The sequence below is a fragment of the Lithobates pipiens genome, unplaced genomic scaffold (genome assembly GCF_037356315.1).
Source record: "Lithobates pipiens isolate NorthernLeopardFrog02 unplaced genomic scaffold, aLitPip1_a1.2 Scaffold_3, whole genome shotgun sequence".
Lineage (NCBI taxonomy): Eukaryota > Metazoa > Chordata > Amphibia > Anura > Ranidae > Lithobates > Lithobates pipiens.
In genome coordinates this window covers 18,664,121-18,690,329 of record NW_027507790.1, presented here as the reverse complement: position 1 = coordinate 18,690,329, position 26,209 = coordinate 18,664,121, and the positions used below count along the sequence as shown (strand labels likewise).

Below are 26,209 nucleotides of genomic sequence, written 5' to 3'. Positions count from 1 at the left end.
ATGAGTAGAATTATTATAAGCAAACTCTGCAAGCGGTAAAAGTGATGCCCAATCATCCTGAGAGAAAGAGGAGAAACAACGCAGGTATTGCTCTAACGTCTGGTTGGTTCGCTCGGTCTGGCCATTGGTTTGAGGGTGATAGGCCGAGGAGAGACGAAGCTCAATCTTCAGGGCTTCACAGAGAGCTTTCCAGAACCTGGACGTAAATTGTACTCCTCTGTCAGAGGTAATGTCAGCAGGAACACCGTGGAGCCTTACTACTTCCTTAATAAGGGCCCTGGCCGTTTCTGTGGCCGACGGGGTCCCCCTCATCGGTATGAAGTGGGCCATCTTGGTAAACCTGTCTACCACTACCAGGATAGAGGAGAAGCCTTCAGAGAGGGGCAGATCCACTATAAAGTCCATAGATATCATCTTCCATGGTCTGTCCGGGATGGGTAAAGGTCTCAACAAGCCCCAAGCCCCTAATTTGCTACCTTTATTCCTGATGCAGGTGGTGCATGCCTCCACATATTCCCTGCAATGCTTCCTCATCTGGGGCCACCAGAACGTGCGCTGGAGCAAGTCCGTGGTCTTGAACACCCCAAAATGACCGGCCAATGGATGGTCGTGACAGGAACTGAGGACCGCCGTGCGGATCTCTTGGGGGACGAAGATTCGGTCCAGATGCCAGAGAAGTCCGTCCTTGGAGGTTAAGGAGATGTCCGGTGGGATGGCTGGATCACTGGAAGCCTGTTTAATTTGGGATAGGAGGCCTTCCTGGAGCAGAAGGAAGTTTCCTGGAGGCAGGATGGTGTCGGGGGTATGAGGTTCCACAGCTTCGTTGTACATCCGGGAAAGAGCATCAGGCTTCACATTCTTTGACCCGGGCCGGTATGTGATGTGGAACACAAATCTGGAAAAGAAAAGTGCCCACCGGGCCTGCCGAGGTTTCAGTCGCTTGGCTGCTTTCAAATACTCGAGATTTTTATGGTCGGTATAGACCAGGACTGGATGAGAGGCGCCTTCAAGGAGATAGCGCCATTCCTCCAATGCTGCCTTGATCGCTAGGAGCTCCCGGTCACCGACATCGTAGTTGCGCTCGGCTTCTGAGAGTTTGCGGGAGAAGAAAGCCACCGGGTACAGAAGTGACTTAGGTCCCTGTCTCTGGGAAAGTACTGCCCCGACGGCCACTTCCGAAGCATCCACCTCCAGGATATAAGGCAGCGAGGCGTCGGAGTGTTTGAGAATTGAGGCAGAGATAAACAGGTTCTTCAGAGTTTCGAAGGCCTCCTGAGCCCTAGGGGTCCACTGAAATTTCTGGTTCTGTTTGGTCAGCTCAGTGATGGGGGAAATAATGGAAGAAAATCCCCTGATGAATTTCCTGTAAAAGTTCGCGAATCCCACGAAGCGTTGGACCCCTTTCTTGTCCGAGGGAGCGGGCCAGTTTACGATGGCTGAAATCTTCTGTGGGTCCATTTCTATGCCGTTTACGGAGATGATCAAGCCCAGGAATTGGATACTCTGCTGTTCAAAAACGCACTTCTCCGGTTTGGCGTAAAGGCCATGGAGGCGGAGACGGGCTAGGACACTCCTCACATGCTCCCGGTGTTCAGCTAAAGAGGAAGAGAAGATTAAGATGTCATCGAGATATATAACAACAAACAAATCAAGGTACTCTCTAAAGACATCGTTAACAAAGTGTTGAAATGTAGCGGGAGCGTTACAAAGTCCAAAGGGCATAACTCGGTACTCATAATGTCCGAAGCGGGTACGGAAGGCGGTCTTCCATTCGTCGCCTTTGCGAATGCGAATGAGGTTGTACGCGCCCCGTAAGTCCAACTTGGAGAACACCTTGGCCGACCCCAGTCTCTGAAATAATTCGGGCACTAACGGTAGAGGATAACGGTTCTTAATTGTAACTTTGTTGAGTGCTCGGTAGTCCACACAGGGCCGTAAGGAATGGTCCTTCTTCTGAACAAAGAAAATCCCTGCGCCTGCTGGGGAAGTGGATGGTCGTATGAAACCCTTCTTCAGGTTGTCGTCCAGGTAGGTTTTTAAAGCACCCAACTCGGTTTCAGATAAGGGGAAGATCCTCCCGAACGGGATCTCCGCTCCAGGGAGTAGGTCAATAGGGCAATCGTATTGCCTGTGGGGAGGTAAAGTCTCTGCGCCCTTTTTACTGAATACATCTAGAAACTGGTGGTAAGCTTCGGGCACAACCTGTCGGAGCTCGGTGTCTGTCTCCATGCAGAGCAGAGAAGAAGAGGCAGGGTCCGTGTTGGTGGCTGGGAAGCAGTGTTGATGACAATATGCAGACGGGAACTCTACTTCTGCAGTGAACCAGTTAATCAGAGGGTTGTGGGCCTTCAACCAGGGCATGCCCAGGATCACGGGAAACAGGGGGGATTTGATGATGTCCAGACTCAGGAATTCCTGATGAGTTCCGGCTATGGTGACAAAAAGCGGGGACGTCTCCTGAGTAACGGGTCCGGATTTAAGGGAGGAGCCGTCGGCCAGAAAGATTGAAAGTCCCTTTACCCTAGGCCGAAGAGGGATGTTATTCTTCAGGGCAAAAGACAGGTCCATGAAGCCGCTGCAAGCTCCAGAGTCTATGATGGCGTCAACGCTGAGAGTCTCTCCGGAAAACTGTAGGAGAAGAGGTACAACCAGGTGAGAGGTGGTGTTGGTGCTGGGCAGAATGGCAGGAGAAGCAGAAGGTGCAAGAAGGCACTTACGTGACTTGGCGGGGCAGGTGCGAACGTAATGTCCAGATTCCCCACAATAAAGGCAAAGGTTGCCAGTTCTCCGGCGTTGGCGCTCCTCGGGCGTCAAGGAAGGGCGAAGTAGACCCAGTTGCATAGGCTCCGAAGAATCCAGAGCAGGTGGAGCAGGAAGGACCGGAGGGTTGGGACTTGGAACCCGCGGCATCATCCAGACTGGGCGAGAAGTGGAAGTTGAGCGCTCTAAACGACGTTCCCTCAAACGCCTGTCAATCTGAATCGAGAGATCGATGAGGGCTTCGAGGGTTTCAGGGGTTCCCACGCGAGCCAATTCATCCTTTAATGCCTCCGAAAGTCCCATGCGGAACTGGTAGCGGAGGGCTGAGTTATTCCACTCTGTGTCCGCACTCCAACGCCTGAACTCAGACACATAGTCCTCTACTGGCCTGCGACCCTGCTGGAGTACATGCAAAGCTGCTTCTGCAGTGGCGGCAAGTTGCGGGTCCTCGTACAGTCGGGACATGGCCAGGAAGATATCGTTCAAAGAGTCCAAAGAGGGGTTCTTTCGTTCGAGGAGACGATGTGCCCAGGTCTGAGGTTCGTCGGTTAATAGAGAAATGACGAACCCCACTTTTGTTGCCTCGAGAGAAAAAGTCCGGGGTTGGAGGGCGAAAAAGAGCTCGCAGGAGTTCCGGAAGGCCCTGAACTTATTCCGGTTACCGGAGAAGCGGTCTGGTGTAGGTACCCTTGGTTCGGGCGGCAACATGACCACTGACGGTGGGCCTGGAGACCCAGAGGCAGCCGGGGCTGCGGCAGATAGGGCCTGGACCTGTTCCTCCAAACGTCCGTAGCCTTCTTGTAGGCTCTTCACGGCCTGGGTGAGGCCGGCTAGATGATGGCAGAGTTCATCCATGGGAGACGCTCCCTGCGAGGGCTCAGACATCCTGGCTGTTCGGTACTGTCACGTACCTGGTTAGAGAGCCCCAACGTGCAGGGAGCGGCGCCTCGTAAACCACCGGCTCTCGAGCCCCTGGTGATGGAGACAGGGGTTCAGGAGCCCGGAGGACACAAGTGCCTAGCCGGATAGCAGATAGCGGGTACAGCTGGAACAGATGGTAACTGGAACGGCAGGTGCACCTGGCGCTGGATGTCGGTCAAGGACTGCTGGACGGCTGGCACAAGTGGACCGGCAAGGTGGCAGAGTCAACGGGTGCCGGACTTCGGGCAGACAGGCGTAGTCAATCAGGCTGGGTCGGTAACTATCTGGCAGCGGAGGTACAGAAGCGGGAGGCAGAGGCGTAGTCAGTCAGGCTGGGTCGGCAACTATCTGGCAGCGGAGGTACAAAGGCGGAAGGCAGAGGCGTAGTCAATCAGGCAAAAGGTCAAGGGCAGGCGGAATACAGGCAGAGTCCAGGAACAGGTCGGGTATAATATCAGGAACACAATCACAAACAAACAGCAGAAGTCTCAGGAACGCTGTAGACCGAACAGCGCCGAGGAGCAGGAGCTGTGGCCTTAAATAGTCTATTGGGCACCAGGATTGGTCGTACGGCCCGTTTGCGTACCCCCGCAGGTGGCCGTGGTTACGCTCGTGACCCCGCGCACGTCCGTACGGTGCGAACGCCCGCTTGTGTCGACGCGCACCTGCGAACATCTGTTGGGACCTGCGTGCACCCGCGCGTGTTCGTTCGCGTCAACCCGCGTCCGAGGGCGTCGGAGATCCCGTCGTACAGGAACCCTGCAGGTACGTCTCTTCTGTACGATCGGGGTAGTGGAACGACCGTGACATTTAATCTTGAACAATACCCATGACAAGTTCTTGAGAGTTTGGGACTGGTGGATATCCTATAACAATGACCTGAATGTAGGTCTCAGCCTAAATGGGCCCCTGGTGCCCTTTACCTGGGCCTCAGCTTGGACTATGAGGTATCTCTCCCTCCTAGCCTCCCTACCCCCCCCCCCCCTTTCTTTTCTTCCTTCATCTATCTTCTCCACTTGCTTTTACACGATTTTTGGAGCCATAAAGACCCCCCCCCAGTTATGTATGTTTATTTTGGAAGACAAGTAACAAGTCTAGCTCACAGCGACCTCCTACCTTGTCCATGTGCATTAGGTGCACCTACACACTGGTGCATACCTTGTTTATTTTTGAAGTTATGTATTCCCCTGTCCCTTTACCTTCTACCTACAATAGACCTGTGTGTTTGCTCCTTGTCCCTGTTAAGCGCTATTGTATTGAGCCATTAAGCTGTATACTGTAAAACTTCTAAAAACCTTAATAAATCCGTTGCAAAAGAAATTATAGCACTGGACAATTTATGATTTTTTTTGCATGGTATTTGTAGTATTTGTACATTGTTTTTAATTTTTTTGGGACACCTTATGAATTGGACTATTTATGTTTTTTGTAGTTACACTGTGTATTATATTATTGGGTATTGCTAAAAGGGGACAGTACAGCCACTGTGTGAACAGATACAGAATAAATGGAGGAGTGGGCTCCTCTCACCCTTCTCTTCCCTTCTGGCAGCATCAGAGGGCTTCTGTGTAAATTCCCTGCTTCCGCTACCCCCCACTCCCTTGTGGCAACAGCAGTGTTTAAGCCAATCAAGGGAAAGTAGGAAGTTGCTATGCAGGCGCAATGGATTCTAGGAGCTGTACTCCTTAAGGGAGCATAGTGCCATAAAAGTCAATGGAGGCTAATGGAGATGCAGACTTTAATACCCAGGATTCCCTGCACATGAGAGGAGAAGAGACAGAACCTTTCCTGGGAAAATCTTCAGAGATTGAGGTAGAACAATGTGGAGGCCAACAAGTGTAGACCTGTTGCTGGGGTCTGAGCAAGACACCTAGCTGACAGTGTAGGGAAACCAGTGTGAGCGGGTCTGTGCTGTGCTGAGTACTGAGGACAGAGCATGTGAGGATCAGAGCTCATTATTCATCTTATGTGAATAGCATTAATGAGACAGCTACACCACAGAAGGGCCCCAACAACAGAGCTAGATCACTGACCTAGTCTCAAAATACCAAACTAATCGTTCTCTTCATTCTTTTCAAGACCTCCTGCTCACTATCTCCTTCATCACCCCCTCCCATGCTCGCCTCCAGGACTTTTCCAGAGCCTCTCCAATCCTATGGAACTCTTTACCCAAATCTGTCCGATGGTCTCCTACTCTTAGCCCTTGTACACACGGACGGAGATTCCGACGGAATGTGTCCGATCGGACCGCTTTGTCGGATTTTCCGACTGTGTGTGGTCTACATCGGACTGTTTCCGTCGAAGTATCCGACGGAACCAAGTTTTCCAACTTGTTGGTAAAATTTTCCGACAAAATGCTCCGATCGGACATACTCCGATCATGTGTAGAGAATTCCGATCGGACAAAGTGCCACGCATGCTCAGATCAAATTCCTACACCAAAGCTATTGGCTACTAGCGTGAACGTAGTCCCGTCGTAACAAAATAATGTAATCACGTCGGATTTTCCGACAACTTTGTCCGACCGTGTGTATGCAACAGTTCCGGACAAAATCCGACGGATTTGGTTGTCGGAATCTCCGACCGTGTGTACAAGGGCTTAGCTTTTAGACGATTCCTGAAAACCCTCCTCTTCAGAGAAGCCTATCCTATCCACACCTAACAACTGTATTTTCATTTTTTCCATGTGATCATCCCCCACAGATATTATGTTTTGTTCCTCTTGACCCTTCCTTCTAGATTGTAAGCTCCAACGAGCAGGACCCTCTGATCACTCCTGTATTGAATTGTATTGTAACTGTGCTGTCTGTCCCCCTGTAAAGCGCTGCACAAACTGTTGGCGATATATAAATCCTGAATAATAATTTGCACTGAAAGCACTGTGGTGGTAACATGAGCAATCTAAAAAGCATGATTACCCACAATGCCACAGATTTTCCCATAGCAAAGTTTGAACTAAAGTGAATCCCCGTATTAGTGCAGTAATCTAAACATGGAAAAAAAAACAATATGAAAAGGCAGGGAGGATTTTAAAAGCTTGATTAATGCCACAGAAAAGTGAGCACACTCTTGAAGGACATTTACCTCTTTAATCTGTGCCAGAAAAGCAAACAAAGTAGAAAAGTCAATAGAGATAGTACAGGGACCAAACAGCTATATTTCTAGGACCCAATGCTCAAAAGCGTCATTCTCTGCAGATGATTAGAATGAAAGCACAAGCTCAGAAGATGGGGCGCACAGCTTAGGATTCTCACTGAATGTAAGTTGGGCAAAAAAATATATATTTTATAGTCATACAGTGTTCACTTACCCATTGACTTCAAATGCAAATTATTTAATTTCTTATATGTTTTCTGTCACTTCATCAGTCCAATTTCAGCCTTGCCAGTTAAATTGACCTTCAGGTGCTCCAAAGACAATATATTGTCACTTGGCATTGCTATTTACAATGAGATCAGAGATATTTTGTTGCTGTCAACAAATGAATGCTTATACATTCCTATAAAGGAACTGTTCTCTAGACTTATATTTTAGAATGCTTTCTGATGAGTAAATATAATTTCAAAAATTTGCCTATGCCTAAATTCATTCACCGCTGCTGCTATCTGTAGATCTGAATAAGAGCTGTTACCGAATTTCCGTGTTAATGCATTTGAAAACGATTTGAAAAGTTATGAATGCTTGGACTTTTCAAGATATAATTATCCTGTACTGAATGCTAGAGATTGTAATTACTTTCAGCCTTCCTAAATGAATAATAGTATCTCTTTTCTGTCCTACATACACACAGGCCAGAAACAGACACAGGTTAGAAGCTAAAATTTGTCTTTTTAAGTAAACTGCCAATCTTTTTTGACCTTTTAACTACTGTATAGCGAGAATTTTTTTTATTATAATAATGGTATAGGGCTAACACCTGTAAAGATTATATTTAGTATATACCGTAAATTCCTTTTTTAATTCACATGCCTTTATTTATTTATTTTTTCACATTTACAAGCAGGCCACATAGTCTAGCAGAAGTAATATTTGGACAAAGTATTATAATGGCAGGGTGCTGACGGTCAGATTTATTCATGTGCTTTAGACCTTTTAAAAAATGCTTTGAAAGTGTTAGCGGTAGTTGTTTTTTTATTACTATTTTTTTATTAGGTACGATTCACCAAAACAGCAAAACACAGCCATTGTTAAATGTACGTCACACGCTTTTCAAGCATACATGAAATGGTATACAGTAGTTGGGTAAGAAATACAATTCATGCATATACAGCATCTCATCAGTATAAACTAGCATAGACAGTTGGAAATGACATTATGCGTTCAGTGAAACCCTTAGTTTTCATCATGTTTAATCGGGGATGACCCCTAGACACACGGAGAAGGCAATATAGGGACTGAAGAAGGATAGTTAGTAAAAGGGTGGGGGGGGGGGGGGTTTAGCTCAGAGAGAGAGAAGAAAAAAGAGGAAGGGAAGGTGGGAGGTGGAACATTCATCTCCTAATTGTACATATTGGGACAAGCATTTGAATTCCTCCTAGTAAAACCATTCCGCAGATTTATCTCAGAGAGCTGTGGTAAGGTTTTTCAGTCTGTATATTGTTCACCCTCACAAACTACTGCTAGGGTTTCAGAGGGGTAGAATTTTTTTTCCAGTCACCAGAGATACAAGCCTTGGCAGCATTTAGTAAGTGAATTAGCAAGGACTTCTTCTAACTCTTTGAGACAGGGGTGTAAGATGTAGAAGATGACAGCAGAAATTTGGAGTATCCCCGCGCTATCATATAAAACCTAAATACTAGGGGCAGGTTGCAGCAAACCACCAACAGAGGTATAAGCCCTACCACTGATAAACATATAACAAAATCAAATAAGTGGTGATGCGCTACCTTAAGAGTAATAAATAGGTCTAAAGTGCCTAGTGCTTGCTATTAAATAGTAACCCCCTTAAAGGGTTATTCCTAGGGTAACCAAATTACATACAAATAAACAATAGTGTAAACCGACTATTACACCCTTAAAAACAATAAGTGAGTTAAAGTGTCAAGTGCTGGAATAAAACATGAAATATATAAACAATATTAAAGTGTCCAGTGCTTCATAAGTTCAAAGTCGCATATGCGAAACTCAAGCTAGTGAGATCATAAAGTGCAAAAAGACTTCTTCCACGATAAAGATTAGCAAAAAGGAATAAACACATATATCAATAATGACACACACGTGAGTCACACAGTGCCGCTACAGCAGATACACAAAAATAAATAACAGAGTCTCTATATAAAAAAATAAGGTGACATGTGATTCATAAGGTGCTTTTCCAGATAGAGGGTGCCAACAGCCAGTGTGTACAAACTCTTGTGCCTCTTCAGTGTTCCACACACATCAGGTGGAGTGGCCCCTTTACCTTACTGCTGTAAGGTAAACAGCAGAAAATAATTTTCCCAAAATCCAGGCGGTGTATCCCTACTCCACATCAGTTGATGAAATAACAGGGTCTCATAGGGAAAAGGAAAGGTAGGCTCCAATGGTGAAGTACGTATGCACTTTTATTAATAAAACCAGAAAAATAGAGCGGTACTCACAAACATACAACAGATAGTTTGCATATAAAAGCACAGCCGAGCGTTCCGTTCGTATCTCGGACGTCACTTCCAGTGTCCCAATTTCCTCCTATTCCAAAATAGGAATAGGAGGAAATTGGGACACCGGAAGTGACGTCCGAGATACGAACGGAACGCTCGGCTGTGCTTTGATATGTGCCACATCATTGGTTTACAATGTAGAGGGAGGGAGGAGGGAGGGGAAGACGAGGGTTTTAGGATGCTACAATGTTATGTGTTGGTATTTAGATGTTTGTTTGTGATGTTTAGGTGGTACATTGCTGGAGTAAGGGGAAATTCCCCATCTCTCCCCTTTGTTATTATTTTTTCTACCATTGTAAGATGCATGGGGCTCTTGGTTATAACATGGCACCCTTAAAAATAATCAAATATAATGTGAGTGGATTAAATAGCCCTAATGAAAGATATCAGATACCATACGAGCTGAAAGAACTCTCGGCTAATATAGTCTTCTTGCAAGAAACCCACTTAAAATGGCCTTGAATTTAAAATTTTTCCCTTATGGATGCAGAGTTACTCATCTAATAAAAAATCTAGGGGGATCTAGGGGGACAGCAATCGGGTTTGATAAGAACACAGGATTTACACTAAAGGCAGTGGAGGCAGACCCAGAGGGGCAATATTTATTCATCAAGGGGTCCCTATTTAATATCGACTATACCTTGGCGAATGTATACTGGGAGAGATTCAGGCTTTGGAACAGTTACATAAAAGATCACTTGAAGATCAAACTATGACTATACTGACAAGAAAATGAGAAATCTTGAGAGACCTGATAGAACAGGATACTAAATGGGTATTTTATAAAACAAGTAAGAAATATTATGAAATGGGGAATAAGCCTGGAAAACTGTTACCTGGATAATTAGATCTAGAACATAACCCGAATATAACTTATATAGCAAAAATTAAAGATAAGAAAGGTGAATTAAAATTAGTTACAAAGATTCTCCAAGAATACTACCAAATGTTATATGAAGGAAATAAAGTTCCCGGTCTTGTCAGAAGAAGGATTTAATAAACTGGACATGGAAATCAAAAAATGAAATAGAACAGGCAATTAAGAACACCAGAGTAGGTAAAAGCCCAGGCCCAGATGGGTTCACTTCACTATACTACAAGAAATTTTCAGGAATTTTAGTTCCATATTTTTTGTCATATAGGAACTCAATCAGGAAAGGTGAGGAGATTTGCCAAGAAGCATTGAGTGCCCATATAACCCTTATAGCTAAAGAAGGTATGTGCTAGCTATAGGCTGATATCTTTGATAAATGAAGATATAAAGATATATGCAAAGATATTGGCCGAGAGGCTGAAGCCCAAAATGGATAGAAATGGATCAGGCAGGCTTTATCCCAGGGAGAGAGGCGAGAGATAATGTAATAAGAACTGTACTTTTAATCCATGGAGCAAAAAGGGGAAAGAAACCGCTGTTACTTCTATCAGTAGACGCCGAAAAGGCTTTTGACAGACTGGATTGGGAGTATATACTTGCGGCATTAAGACACACAGCCATAGGCTCACGAATGTATAGATGGATCAAAGCACTGTATTCTAGACCAACTGCACAGGTACGAGTTAACGGGACCTTCTTGGGCACCTTTGCAGTGTACAATGGTGCATGTCAGGGTTGACCACTTTTGCCCACTTTTGCCATTACTGTTTGTCCTCTCCTTAGAACCTTTCTTGGCAACTATCTGCGCAAATCAGGAAATTAGGGGGATGGAGTTGGCCAGGCAAGAACATAAAGTTTCTGCATTTGCCGACGACGTGATGCTGTATGTCTCCAATCCAGGACAATCACTCCCAATTATAATGTCAGAGTTTGAAATTTATGGAGAAATCTCAAATTTAAAGATTAATAAAGAGAATACGGAAATACTAAATGTTTCTATTTCCATAGCAGACAGTAGGTTTCTTAAACTTTAGTACCCATTTGCTTGGAAGCGTAGAGGCCTACAGTACCTTGGTATCTCCTTGTCTACTCTGGAAGTAGATCTATACCAGTATAATTATTTACCTTTATTAAACAAAATTAAGCAAGACCTGAGGGGGATATCCAGTAAATAAATTGACATGGTTTGGTAGGATAAATACGATTAAGATTGTGACACTGTCAAGGGCTCTGTATGTATTTCAGACTCTCCCAATAAACATTCCGAGGGCCTATTTAAAGACTCTCGAGAGGCTGGTTGGAAAATTTATATCAAAAGATAGGAGAGCTCATATCTCCTATGGATAACTGACAAGACTGCAGTCTAAGGGGGGGGGGGGGGTTATATCCCAGATTTTGAGAGGTGCCATGAAGCAGCGGTGCTACGGAGGACGATTGATTGGGTCCATGGTGTATCTCAGAAAAAATGGGTATCAATGGAAGAAAATTTAAGTGGAAGATACCTAAGTCAAATAATGTGGGTACCAAGGCATTACAGGGATCTCCACGGGGATGTGGCGCAAATAACAAAGGAAACCTTAGGAGCTTGGGATACCCTATTTAAAACTAGGCTATGACAATATAACAATCCATTGTTACCCCTATCGGGTACAAATTATTTTCCACCAGGGAAGGAGAATAAGCTATAAGTTATACCTGAGATGGACATTCTCTGATAGTTTAAGATTAAAAAATGTTATGAAGGGAAATGCCCTGTGTTCAATAGGTGAATTACATGAGAAATACGGGAAGACGGGAAGACACCATGGGATATGCGGAGCTATAGGCAACTCCAACATTTTGTAGACACTCTCCCAAAACCCCTTCGCTCCATTAAGGAACTTACCCCAAGGGAAAGCTTATTGGACCAAAGCGGGATAAGAGGCCACAGATTATCTAATATATATGAAATGTTGATATCCTCCCCGGGTCTGGAGCCATTATGCCTTTGAGAGAGTTGGTAACTGGAATTAGATCAATCTATACCAGAGCAAATGAAACACAAAATCATGAATTGTGTACACTCAACTGCAATCGATACGAGAATAAAAGAAATTAACTATAAACTGTTAACGAAATGGTATTATGTCCCAATAAAACTTCATAAGATTAGTTCAGAAATATCTCCACTATGCTGGAGGGAATGTGGATTGGAGGACACACATGCTCACATATGGTGGCAGTGTACTGAGATCCAACCTTTCTGGAAAGAGATATTGAAAATAATTAAAAAGATTACTGGGGTTGAGATTGCGCAGGATCCTTGGCAATGTCTGTTTCATGCTACGGGGGAGTCGAGGAAGAAATATAGAGCAGCAGTAGTACCATATTGGTTCAGAGAAGTGGATAAAATTGGAGTAATGGAAGAATTGATATCTTTACAAAATGACTAGACAAAGATTCTATAGAACTTGGAGAGGATGGTTGGATTTTAAACAAACAGAAGTATACTGGAATTATGTAAGAGAGTGAGGTATTGTCATTGAGGGTGCCAATTGGAATAAGCATACAGACACTTTTTTATACCAGCGTCTAGCCTTACGGGCAATTAAGTACAGCGCCATCAACTGGTTGTTGAGGTCCACCCCTCCCATATTAAGGTTGTATTCTTGGACACAGAGGGGTTTCTCCACAACAACACCAGTTGCCATTTGAATTTGGACCATTATGGCTGCGTGAAGGGAGGACAGAATGAAAAAATTCTTAGCCCTTGTACACACGGTCAGACATTCCGACGGAAAATGTCCGATTGGACCGTGTTGTCGGATAATCCGGCCGTGTGTGGGCTCCATCTGACTTTTTCGTCGGAATGTCCGACCAACAAAGTTTGAGAGCTGGATATAAAATTTTCCGACAACATGATCCGATCTGACGTTTTGTAGAGAATTCCGATCAGACAAAGTGCCACGCATGCTCAGATCAAATTAGGAGACTAAAGCTATTGGTTACTAGCCTGAACGTAGTCCCATCGTAACGAACGAACGTCTTCACGTTCTGAACGATTGGATTTTCTGACAACTTTGTCCGACCGCGTGTATGCAACACCAGTTTCGGACAAAATCCGTCTGAAAAAATCAGACGGATTTTGTGGTTGGAATGTCCGACCGCGTGTACAAGGGCTTATTATACGTCCACTTCACAGTGAGCAAATTATTACATCTCAAGCAGGCTCTCTCCCCCACCTAAGATGGGAATCTACAAGCGTTGGAGTAAGCCCCGACGATTAGATCGCACGGTGCCACATGCACCAATTCTATGCTCAAACAAGTGACTAAAAAGTGGCACACTTGTGTAATAATTGTCCACATACAAGTGGTACCCCTTTCCGAATAAGGGTGACACCAAGTCCCACACAATCTTACCAGCGCTCCCTATGTAGTCTGGGCAGTTCTCTAGCTCTACGTAACTATCTCTTCCCTCATAAACCATAAAACTATATGTATAGCCCGTTGCCCTGTCACAGGGCTTATACATCTTGACTAGGGGTGCAACGAATCGTCACCAATCCGTGATCCGAACGGGTCACCCTGTTCGGATCGGCACATGTCGCGATCAGCGGAGCGCTCCATGGCCTCAGCCTTAGGAAAGGCCATGGCTTCGGCTTAGCTCTGGAGCGGCGGCCATCTTGGTACACCCAGCGGCCATTTACATCGCTCCGTCAAATGACGTGATGCCGGTTCCTCTCTCCCCTCTGTGTACTGATCTGTACAGTGGAGGGGATAGATTGGATGGAAACAGTGCTGTGGGCTGGATCAGTGCCCACAGCGACAATTGCAGTCAAAGCCACCCCTCCATACTCTGCCAATACCCTGCCATACTCTGCCAATACTCTGCAATACCCTGCCAATACTCTGCAATACCCTGCCAATACTCTGCCAATACTATGCAATACACTGCAATAACCTGCCAATACCCTGCAATACCATGTCAATACTCTGCAATACCATGTCAATACCCTGCCAATACTCTGTCATACCCTGCCAATACTCTGCAATACCCTGCCAATACTCTGCCAATACCCTTCCAAAACTCTGCCAATACCCTGCCAAAACTCTGCAATACCCTGCCAAAACTCTGCCATACCCTGCCAATACTCTGCCAATATCCAACCATATCCAGACATACTCTGCAATACTTGGTGATACCCAGCCATACTATGCAATACTCTGTAATACCCAGCCATACTCGGCGATACCCAGCCATGCTCAGCTGTACCCAGCCATACTCAGCCAATATTACAGTGGGGGAGATGTCCATTACAGTGGGGGAGATGACGTGGATATTACAGTGGGAGAGATGACATGGATATTACAGTGGGGGTGATGACATGGATATTACAGTGGGGGAGACTGTGGATATTACAGTGGGGGAGATTGTGGATATTACAGTGGGGACTATATGGTGGTGGAATTTTCACAGGTTTTTGCAAATTCAATTATTATTTGCTGATCCAAAAAATGATCCGATCCGTGACTCTGATCCGGGGAACGATCCAGTCCATGAGTTTTTTGATCCGATGCACCCCTAATCTTGACCCTATATCTGGCACGCTTGCAGGGAAAATACTGTTTGAATGACAAGCGGACAGAAAACGTAATCAGGGATTCATCAACGCAGACAACTTGATCAGGTCATGCAAGCAGAGAACAAAGGCATATGGTGAATTGGGTCAGTGGACCTATGTGACCGCAACTCACTTTTTTAGTTATGCCCATGAGGAGAGATAGGCCCAAGAAGGTCTTAAATTCGGAGAGCGTGATAGGTCTGCAATCTATGGCAAGAGTCAACTGGGGATTAGCGGCGATGAATTGACCAGCATACAAATTGCTTTGGTCCATAATAGATCTATAGAGATCTTCCGTGAAAAACTGCGAATAAAAATCAAGTTACATAGTTGCATAGTAGGTGAGGTTGAAAAAAGACACAAGTCCATCAAGTCCAACCCATGTGTGTGATCATATGTCAGTATTACATTGTATATCCCTGTATGTTGCGGCCGTTCAGGTGCTCCCCGCTGAGACCACCGCCTGTGGAAGGGAGTTCCACATCCTTGTCGCTCTTACAGTAAAGAACCTTCTTTGTTGCCCTTCTTTGTACTCACTCCATTTCCAGTACATCCTTCCTGAGGACCAGTGCCCAGAACTGGACAGCATACTCTAGATGTGGCCGGACCAAAGTCTTGTAGAGTGGGAGAATTATCATTATCTCTGGAGTTGATCCCCTTTTTAATGCATGCCAATATTCTGTTTGCTTTGTTAGCAGCAGCTTGGCATTGCATTGCATTGCAAGTGACGTAAAATCAACTGTTTCCACCTGAATTCTGGATTAGCCAGTGAATGGGGAAAGTACAGGTGCTGCAGAAGAGGTGGGCTCCCAATTTGGATTGGCAAATGCAGCAGGAAGGGCACTATGGGCTCGAAGGGCATGTCTTTGTCTTCTTGGTGGCAATGGGACACTAGTTGTGCTAGCCACCTCACTAGCTTGAACTGCACTTATTGGACTCGCCACATCACCATGTGATACTGCAGTGCTGGTTTGACTACGATCAGGATGTACTTGGCTGCTGGTGCTTGCCAGTTCACCAGAAGGATGAGCGGCCCTAGTACTGGCTCTCTGCTCCATACGAGAGCCCTACGGTTCTTGAACCTCAATAACAGCAGAAGAACGGGGTCGGGTATGTCTGACCTTGGCAGGGACCTCAATTCCGTTGTCAGAGCTGTCTGACAGGGTGCTGGCGCTGCTGTCTACAGGATCATATTCTGAGCCTGAATCTGACAGATGGGCAAGTTCCTCTTCACTCTCATCTGTCATGCTCAGAAATGTGTAGTCCTCTTCACTAGTGTACCATTGATTAGATATTTTGGGCTCTAAATTTACTGGTACACTAATGAGACTCACAGGAAAAAAGAGCACCTGACTGTCAGCAACTGCTTCAAACGCTACCAAAAAAACCTGTTAGCGTTCGCAGGGATCAGTCCTGAATCTGCGAATGCTGCAGTTATATGTTTAGTGTTTTGTAAGTGACAGTGATCGATTCCTACTACACTTGAGTATGGGCTGGTCAGAGGAGCTAAACGCAGGTGCTAGTAGGTATCTGGGTTGATACTGCTAGCACTGAATTTTTGGGAACCCTAAACTACTGGGGACGCTAGTATAGATATGATCAGATGAGATATTGATCCGTTCAGACACTATACTACTAAGGCAGGTGTATGGTGCGTGCGTGGGTGTTAGCGGTACTGGCACTAATCTGACGCTGCCTTGGGCGACGCAGACCCTGACTGCCGCTAAAACCTAACTGATATCACCCGCTGGATGATCAGGGGGTTATACCTTTATTTAGGTAATATACAGCGGATACCTTGATGCTATAAAAAATAACTAACTAACCAGCGTTACCTGTAACACTAATATGGTGTTCACTGGTGACAGGGGGTGATAAAGGGGTTAAACCCTTATTAGGGGTGTTAGGGGGTACCCTAAAGCTACCTGGGCCTACCACTAACTGCCCTAACGCTACATAGTGTCACAAATGACACCAGTACAGTGATCAAAGAAAAATATGAGCACTGCACTGGGTGACACTGTGACAGGGAGTGAAGGGGTAAACTGGGGGGGGGCAATCAGGGGGTGACAAGTGTGCCTACATGTACTGGTGTTAGTGTAGTGTTGGTGCAACTTACTGTGAGATGATTATATCACTTCCTCTGCCTGTGTTTACACTTTCAGGCAGGGGAAGGATTTAATTTGCCAGAACCCGATCAGCAGGTCCAGGCCATAAATCATTGGACCTGAAGATTGATTGGTTCTGAAGCAAATCTGATGGCCACGGGGGCGCACAGGCACACCCCATACAGGTACGGGATTTCGTGCAGCAGTGCCATTGTGCCACAGTAAATGTACGCAACACGGTCGGCATGTGGTTAAAGAAAGTGCAACAATGGTACATTTCCAAAATTAAGTATTTAATAAATTAACACAATATAACAGGTGCAACAAATGTCTTAGCTGAACAGTTTCATAAAAAACATACAAAAAAAAAAAAAAAAAAAGCTCTGTCCAGCATGTTACAAAATAATGGCCCTAGAATTGCTCTTACTCCAACGTTCCCTATGATAACATACATGTGTGGCGCAATTATTGTTTACATACATGTGCTCATCCTACATAAAGCTTTTCATATAGAGCATGTGCGGGGGTCATGGGTGTGCTTTACATGTTTTTAAAATAATTTTTATTTACTTTATATCATTTTCACTGACCACCAATGTAAGGGGCATTCTTCCCACTGACCACCAATGTAAGGGGCATTCCTCCCATTAACCACCATTGTAAGGGGCATTCTTTCTACGGGCCACCAATGTAAGGAGCATTCTTCCCGTTGACCACCAATGTAAGGGGCATTCTTTCCACTGACCACCAATGTAAGAAACCTTATTCTCAATGACCACCAATAAAAGAAACATTATTCTCTCTGACTACCAATGTAAGAAACATTATTCTCTCTGTCCTGGCCACCAATGTAAGAAACATTATTCTCAATTTTTCTTTAATATTTAATATTCTTTCAATATATACATAAGTATATACATATTTACATAAAAATTTTAATAAATATAGCAAATCTGCTCTCAAACAAAGAAGGACTTTGCAGCAAAAGCAAAAAATCTCAAATAATCATGTCATTACTGGGGAAGATAAATCTTACTACAACTCACACCACTGCACCAGACAAACCTGCGAGGTCAAGAAACAAACGCGCAACCATTATGCATGCAGCCCTTCTTCAAAAAGAAGATACTAACCAACAAAAGCTAAGTGAGTGAAAGAAACAGAAAAAGAAAAGAGCTCCTCACCCAGAGAAGGGCAGTTCACCAAAGATAGGTCTGATATTCAGTTTTTAAGGCAGGGCAAAAGGGGAAGCTGCCCTGGGCCCTGTCATTGTTGTGGGGCCCAAAGCAGCTGCCTCACACTTGCCAAATATTTAAATTCCCTTGTCCCTTGAGGTTTTAGTCCCGTGCTATGTCCTGATATCTCAGTGTGAAGTTCTGCCCTATTGTGGTGTACAGATGATTTACATGTAAATTACCGGAATTCATATGTAAATAGTGGTAGTCGGCAGCTTTGATATGTATATAATGCCCCCCTGAGGTCATATCCACAGTAATCTCTAGCAACCAATCAACAAGCAGAAATCTTGTGCTGTAACCTCTAGCAACTAATCAGTGAGCCGTAATATGTGCTGTACCTTTGGCGACCAGTCAGTGAGCGATAATGATACACTGTAACCACTGGCAACCAGTCAGTGAGCGGTAATGATACACTGTAACCTCTGGCAACCAGAGCTACTAGCTGCTATTTATTGTATGTCTCAGGTGTCAGAGCAGGTGGAGAGTGAAACTGCATGGGGGGGAGGGGCCCCAAGAAATTTTTTGCCTAGGGTCCAATCAATATTAAAGATGGCCCTGATTCCACCGCTCCCTTTTCAGACCATCCGAGGCTCCCTGCCCTTCTCAAGACCCCGAATTTTCCCAACCTCACCAAGAATTTCATGCACAACCACCTCAACAGAGAGGACTTTCTTCTGCAGGGTAATCTAGCACGGTGCATTCCATGTGAAGTAACGGACAACTATACTAACTAGAAAAAGTGTATGGAAATCAAAATCCCAGCGAGTCGGGAATGCCCCGAATACCTACTCCGCATAGCTCATGCTATAGAAAAAGGGGATGCCTAGAGCCCGCCCCACCCTTTTATACACCTCTATGTTAAAGAGAAACTTCAGCAAAAAGTAGTTCATAGACTCCACTTTACCAACACACTCCGCTCTAGGACAATCACGATCATCCACAGGGTGATGCTTCAACTTCCCTCTCACATACAGCCTTCCATGGAATGCGAGCCAGGCTTGATCCTTAAACTTCAAAGGGATTCTTTCTAAATTGATTAAACGCAACCCCTCCCTCATTACAGAGCCGGGCAATCCCTTAAGGCCAGTGGCACACTGAAAGCAGAGCTCAAAATCCTCTTCTCCAGAAGCTTTCTGGGGAGGGACTTGATATCCACCACCGTCACCTGCCACTGCCGAAGTATTTTCAGACAAGGGGCAACATAAGCCGGGAGCTTGCCTTGTCAGACTCTCAGACTTTTCATGGCCCGCCATCTTCCCAGCATCGATTGAACAACAAACAAGATTGAAAAATACCCACCCATTCCCGGTGGGTTTTCTGCTAGCATGTTACCAAGATTGTACTTTAAAAAGCAGAGAAAAGAAAATTATTGGGTTGGCCATTCCTAGGCCATCCTCCCACCTAGACAGATAAGTTACATTGCGTTTGATCAGGTTCAGCCTATTTCCCTATAACAGTTGGAAAAAACAGCTGTTCGCCCTTGCATAGAGAGATGCTGGGAAGATACAGACAAAGCTGGGAGCTTGCTACTTTGGAATAGGCACACACCAACCTGCTTTACCAATTTCGATGACCATAGTCACCGGGACTAAATTTGATGCCTAACACGTTCATTTCCTGCTGGGGCTCTGGGATGGCATCCGGATATTCGAAGCTTCACCCTCCTCACCCATCCAAAAAATGTCACTCTTTTCATGGTTGACTTTAGAACCAGAAGCCTCCGTGTACTGCTCTATCATAGAGACCACCTCCTGCACCTCCTTCGTTCCAGTGACAATAACAGACACATCAGTAGCATAGGCCACGACCTTCAAAGGCGGCACACCAGCAATGCCCAAAGGCACCCCGCACAAAGATCCACTCTCTAGTCTTTTTATGAAGGGGTCGATTACGAATACATATAACAGGGGGCTCAAAGGACATCCCTGGTGCACACCAAAGCCAACCTCAAAAGGCCATCCAACCCAACCATTAACCAGTGGGAAGCTCTCAGCCCCCCTATATAATGTCTTCAGCCAATCTATAAGTATATAAGTAGCAAATACAGGTACTTGTGATTGACTCTATCAAAAGCCTTCGCCTGATCCAATGCCAGCAAGTACTTTCTCCATCCAGCAGCCCTGCATCGTTCCAAAGCCCCCCGGACAGCTAAAACTGCTGAAAAGGTCATTCTACCTTAGACCCAGCAGTGCTGATGACTGGACAACAAATCGCCAGCCACTGACGACAAGCGCTAAAGAAGAATCTTCGCCAAGATCTTTCTATCAAAATTAAGAAGACTAATGGGGTGCCAGTTCTCAATCATTGAAAGGTCTTTACCTTTTGACAGAAGAATCACAGCGGATTACCTCATGGAGGGAGGGAGCGAACCCTCTTCTAGACAGCTGTTATAAACCTCTGCTAAAAAGGGAGCCATAATGGACTTAAAAGACTTGTAGAATTCAGCTGTCAACCCATCTGGCCCAGGCAAATTTTTTGGTAGCCTGCTTCTCTATAGTGTGAACTACCTCATCCACTGAAATTGGTTTTGTCAAATCCATCAAAAGCAACATACCATTTCCCAATCCTGGAGTAGAATCCAGAAAGCTTTCCATCCTGTCCCGACAAAGGTCCTTTCTTCCCAGAAGGTCAGCGTAATATGATCTGAAAATCTCCAGGATCCCTGATCTGGACTTCACTAGGGAACCCGTACTATCACTCAGGCCTATGACTTAACTCCTAACTGCTATGCCTTGCTTACAGTTCTGGTAAGGATCAGGTAAGTGATATTCTCAATAATCCCTCTCCAGAACCAAACAGGCATGCCAGTCGTATTGACACTTCCTAAGAAGAAATTTCACCTCAGAGATCTCCCCTGGACCTCCTCTATACGAGACAAGACGATCAAGCTTCCTCCACAAATGCTGGTAGGCAATGTACATACAAAGCTGCTTCTTCTTACTTATGGCCTTGAAAAGTAGAATTGCCCTTTGTTTCACAAGTTCCCACCACTCTGACTTCATGCTGAAAAAGTCCAGAAGAGAAACCTGTGCCTGAAAAAAATCCTCAAAGGATTGTCTTACCTCTACATATTCCAGGAGAGACAAATTCAGTTTCCAGGTACTCCTTCCCCTGGGTGGAGTGTCTGAGGCATCACAGACAGCATACAGTGGTCAGAGAACTCCACTGCCTTCAACTCAGGAGCTGATAAAGCAGAGTTCTCCTTTAAAAACAAAAAACTATCTATCCTACTCTGATTATTCCCTCTCTGAAATGTGAATCCTGTGCTGCCAGTGCAGTGCCTATTATGCACATCTACACGGCCTGCTTGTCTCACCATATCTCTAAGAAAAATGCTATTGTAACCCAGCCTATCTATGGAGCCTCTCCTGTCTTCAGGCCTAATTATGGTGTTAAAGTCACCTCCAAAGACAACCTGCTGGGACGTAAAAAGGAAGGGCTTGATCTCTGTGAGGAGGCATTTCCTCTGTGGTCCATAGATATTGATCAGGTGCAGGTCTTGCCCCCTAACAGAGACATCCAAGACCATGCATCTCCCCATTTCTACCTCAATTATCCACCAGCACATTACCAAATTGGCTTTAAAAAGAACCGCAACTCCACTGCAGGGCTCAGCCGCAAGAGACCAAAAGGAAGGGCCACATCTCCACTCCCTTTTTGTTAGATGGACATCGGCCAAAGTATGGAGCCAGGTCTCTTGCAAAAATAAAATCTCGGCACCAAACTCGCTGAGCAAAAATAAGGCAATATCACGAGCTCTTGCAGATTTATTGCTGGCGACATTAATGGTCGCCACCTTTATTGGAGTGGGAACTGCCATCATGATGATTGGGGTAGTCGTTTCTTTAGACTACGTGATTCCCCCTCATCCATGGATGATAAAGAGAAAGGTATATCAGACATCTCATCACCTGACAAAAACTGAAAAAGTGTTGCCAAGAGGAACCCTCCTTGGTCTGACTCTGAGGTAGAAATTACCACTTTACTTGTCTTCCTCTTCTTCTTTTTCTTCCTCCTAAACTTCTCCCACCCCTCATCATCCGAATCCCCCTCAACAGAGGGTGAGACAAGGGATATGGACACCCTTCCATTAGCCCCACCTCCATCCAGCACCCCACATTCCCCTGATCACGTTTGCGCTACTGAGGGACAAGGACTGGGGGCTGAGTGGGAAGATCTGCGAAACCTGCCCTTCCCCCCAGCAGCTTCTACTAGTCTGGAGGATCTACATATAGAAGGATTAGGGACTACCACAGGGGGGACAGACTCAGGGACCACATCACTAGGGGAAACAGAATACGATACAACAGATGTAACAGACACAGGAGGGACAGACTCAGGGACCACATCACTAGGGGAAACAGACTCTGAAACAACAGATGTACCAGACACAGGAAGGAGGGACAACAACAGTTTCTGAGGCCTCATGCTCCTTATCAACCCTCTGCAACTCAGCCTCCAGTCCTTGCAAGTTTTGTAACTGACTAAAAGGATGACCCAACTTTTTGGCAAAAATTGCAACGAATTTTGGTACAATCCTTAGCCAAATGGTCCAGATCCTGGCATAGTGAGCACTTCTTATGGGTAAAAATGGTCAGCCTATCCCTCCCCAAAAAAGCTGAACAGGGCAGGTGTTGAACTACATTGCCCAGCACCCCCGATTTTAGTGACACTGTCCAGGCCCCTGTCCATATCCCGTGCTCATCAAGGACCTTCCGCAGTGGAGTAAGAACCTCACCATATCGGCGTAGCCATACTATCAAATCAGTCTCCGGTATGGATTCGTTACACACCAGGATCGTCACAGATTTTATCAGAGGCTGCCACAAAATCACCTTTGGCACCAAACCACTCCACTGCAGAAGGTCCTTGCACCTCCTATACCTCTCCCAAAATAAATCCAAACCCTCAGGACAAAGGACAAATCAAATTCATAACTCCCCACTGGGCAAATTATAGCAAATATATCCAAGGCTTTAAAACCCATTTCCAAAACCAGCTCAGCCACCCTCCCCCTTACTGGTGGGGTCCCCTCCCCCTCCCACTTCAACTGAACCACATTTCTACTCAGTACCCACCAACCATCCCACCACCAAACCTCCCCAAATTGTGACCACTAAAATTTACAACATTCCCTCCACCCTCCTTGGTGTAATTCCCCACATTCCTGCCAGCAGAAAAAAACATTTGTGTGTTTTGAACCATCTGACACATTTCTAGCACATATCGATTGTACAGATTTGGTTTTCACAATCGATGAGTCTTTCCTCTGCTGAGCAGGGGGAGGAATGTCATTTTTATTTTTTCCCAGCAGTGTTAACCCCTTCACCACCACCCACCACATTCATTTAATAATTACTGTCATTCTTAATACTTGCTGGCATATTCACAGTTCCTGCAGCCTTCCCAACAGTGTCAGTTCCCACTGCTGTGCTAGTGGAAGATTCAGCTGGCCTGTTCTCTTCCACCAGGACAGGACTTTCAGCAGGGGAAAGTGCAGACTGGTCTGACACTGCAACAGGTGAAACATCCATGGCTTCCACTGCACATGGTGCAATATGCTGATCCCCTCCACCAGCATCAATCAGCTCTGCTGGAACACGGGGAGACTCAGGTGAGGCAATCTCTTTGCAAGCAGCCAGCATACCTTGTGCAGCAAACGTAGCAGAGGAACTACAGGTCTCAGCATAAACATGATCAGAAAAATCCATGTCTGGGGTGCTTGCTGCAGGTTCATCAGCATTCCTCTGATGGTCCAAAGGCATCTCTGTCAGGACTTTTCCTTCCATGTCTGCAGAGGGATCTTTCACATCAGAAACTACAGGCAGCTCTTTGCACAGGGCATTCTCTTTCTGCTCCTCAGCCAGGACACCATCCACCACAGAATGTGTAGCAGACACGTTGGAAGTGGAAGGCAGCATGGTGTACTGGCATTTCTCCACCTGTACTGGCTTTGCTGGTTTTTATTTCCTCTGCTCACCTTCAGGGACTTCTGATGGATCATCAGAAAAAGCAAGTTTATCTGCTCTCATGGCTGACTCCATCTGCTGGATGAAGGTCAGGGTTCCATGCTTACTCTCAACCCCCTGGCTGGTTGCCGCTGGCAAATCCAAGCCCTGACATGGGAGAGAGGCGCAGAGGCAGGTGGACCTGGGTCATCCATTACCTGAGGCTGCTGATACATGGAACTTGCTGATGTCTGGCTGGCAAATCTTCTCTCATTATCAAACTTTTCTTTAAACGCTCCACTTCTGTCTTTCAGCTTTTCCAATAATAAAGATTGTTTCTTCACCTTTTCTTCCAATTCCTGCAACACAGGCTTTAGGCTGGGTTCACACTGCTGCGGAAGCGAGAACCGGATGTGATTCGCACCGCACTGCAGTGCAAATCACATCCGATCTCTGTGCGATGCGAGTTCAGCCATACAGATAGTATGGCTGAATTCACATCGCACCCGCTGCAAACTCGCACGGGACCCTTTTTTTGGTCCGCAGCAGAATCGGATCGCATGGGTGTTCACACCATGCGATCCGATTCCTGTCCGAGTTTGCAGATCGCACTGCGATATGCGGACTGATCTGGGGGTGTCATTAACATTTCACTGACACTCCTAGCAGTCCGCATAGGGCAGTGTGAACTGCCGGCGGGAGGCATGCGATGCGGGAAAACGCCGTGGATTTGCGGCATTCCCGCATCACTCCGGTGTGAACCTGGCCTCATGGCCAAACGATTTTTACTCCAGGCCTGGCAGTATTTGGCTCTGAAGGATTTGTTTTCAGCCTTCAAAACTTGAAGTTTTTCTTTAGCACTTCCAATTGCCCTAAAACGATTGATAATCTCCTGACTGAAGACATTTGCATCCATACCAGGGCCTGGACCCACAGTCAGGTCCTCCACCTCTTCCTCACTAGGCCCCATATCATCAGGGGTATCCCTCCCCCAGGATCAGGCATTATTCCTGGGCCAAGATAGCAGGCAAGGCCCAGGTTTGAAAGGCTGGTTCTCAGAGAGCTCCTTGAGTGTGTCCTCCTCCTCCTCCTTCCCACTGACCACCAATGTAAGAAACATTATTCTCACTGACCTCCAATGTAAAAAAACATTATTCTCTCTGACCACCAATGTTAAAAACATTATTCTCTCTGTCTTGACCACCAATGTAAGAAACATTATTCTCTCTGACCACCAATGTCAGAAACGTTATTCTCTCTGACCACCAATCTCAGAAACATTCTCTCTGCCCTGACCACCAATGTAAGAAACATTATTCTCTCTGGCCACCAATGTAAGAAACATTATTCTCTGACCATCAATGTGAGAAACACTATTCTCTCTGTCTTGACCACCAATATAAGAAACATTATTCTCTCTGACCACCAATGTAAGAAACATTATTCTCACTGACCACCAATGTAAGAAACATTATTCTCACTGACCACCAATGTAAGAAACATTATTCTCTCTGACCACCAATGTAAGAAACATTATTCTCACTGACCACCAATGTAAGAAACATTATTCTCTCTGACCACCAAAGTAATAAACATTATTCTCACTGACCACCAATGTAAGGAACATTATTCTCACTGACCACCAATGTAAGAAATATTATTCTCTCTGACCACCAATGTAGGAAACATTATTCTCACTGACCACCAATGTAAGAAACATTATTCTCTCTGACCACCAACGTAATAAACATTATTCTCACTGACCACCAATGTAAGGAACATTATTCTCACTGACCACCAATGTAAGAAATATTATTCTCTCTGACCACCAATGTAAGAAACATTATTCTCTCTAACCACCAATGTGATAAACATTATTCTTACTGACTAACACCAATGTAAGGAGCATTCTTTCTGCTGACCACAAATGTAAGGAACATTATTCTCACTGACCACCAATTTAAGTAACATTATTCTCACTGACCACCAATGTAAGGAACATTATTCTCTCTGAGCACCAATGTAAGGAACATTATTCTCCATGAGCACCAATGTAAGGAACATTATTCTCTCTGACCACCAATGTAAGGAACATTATTCTCATTGACCACCAATGTA

The 26,209-nt window shown here is 45.4% G+C and overlaps 1 protein-coding gene across 1 annotated transcript in view; it reads left to right on the top strand.

Moving 5' to 3' along the window:
• Nucleotides 1-6,838: 6,838 nt before the first annotated feature.
• Nucleotides 6,839-26,209, top strand: part of LHFPL7 (LHFPL tetraspan subfamily member 7) — a 51,063-nt gene continuing 31,692 nt past the window's right edge. The window contains exon 1 of the mRNA XM_077461350.1: nucleotides 6,839-6,940. The gene's annotated coding sequence lies outside the window, so the exon portion shown is untranslated. The remainder of the gene's footprint in view (nucleotides 6,941-26,209) is intronic.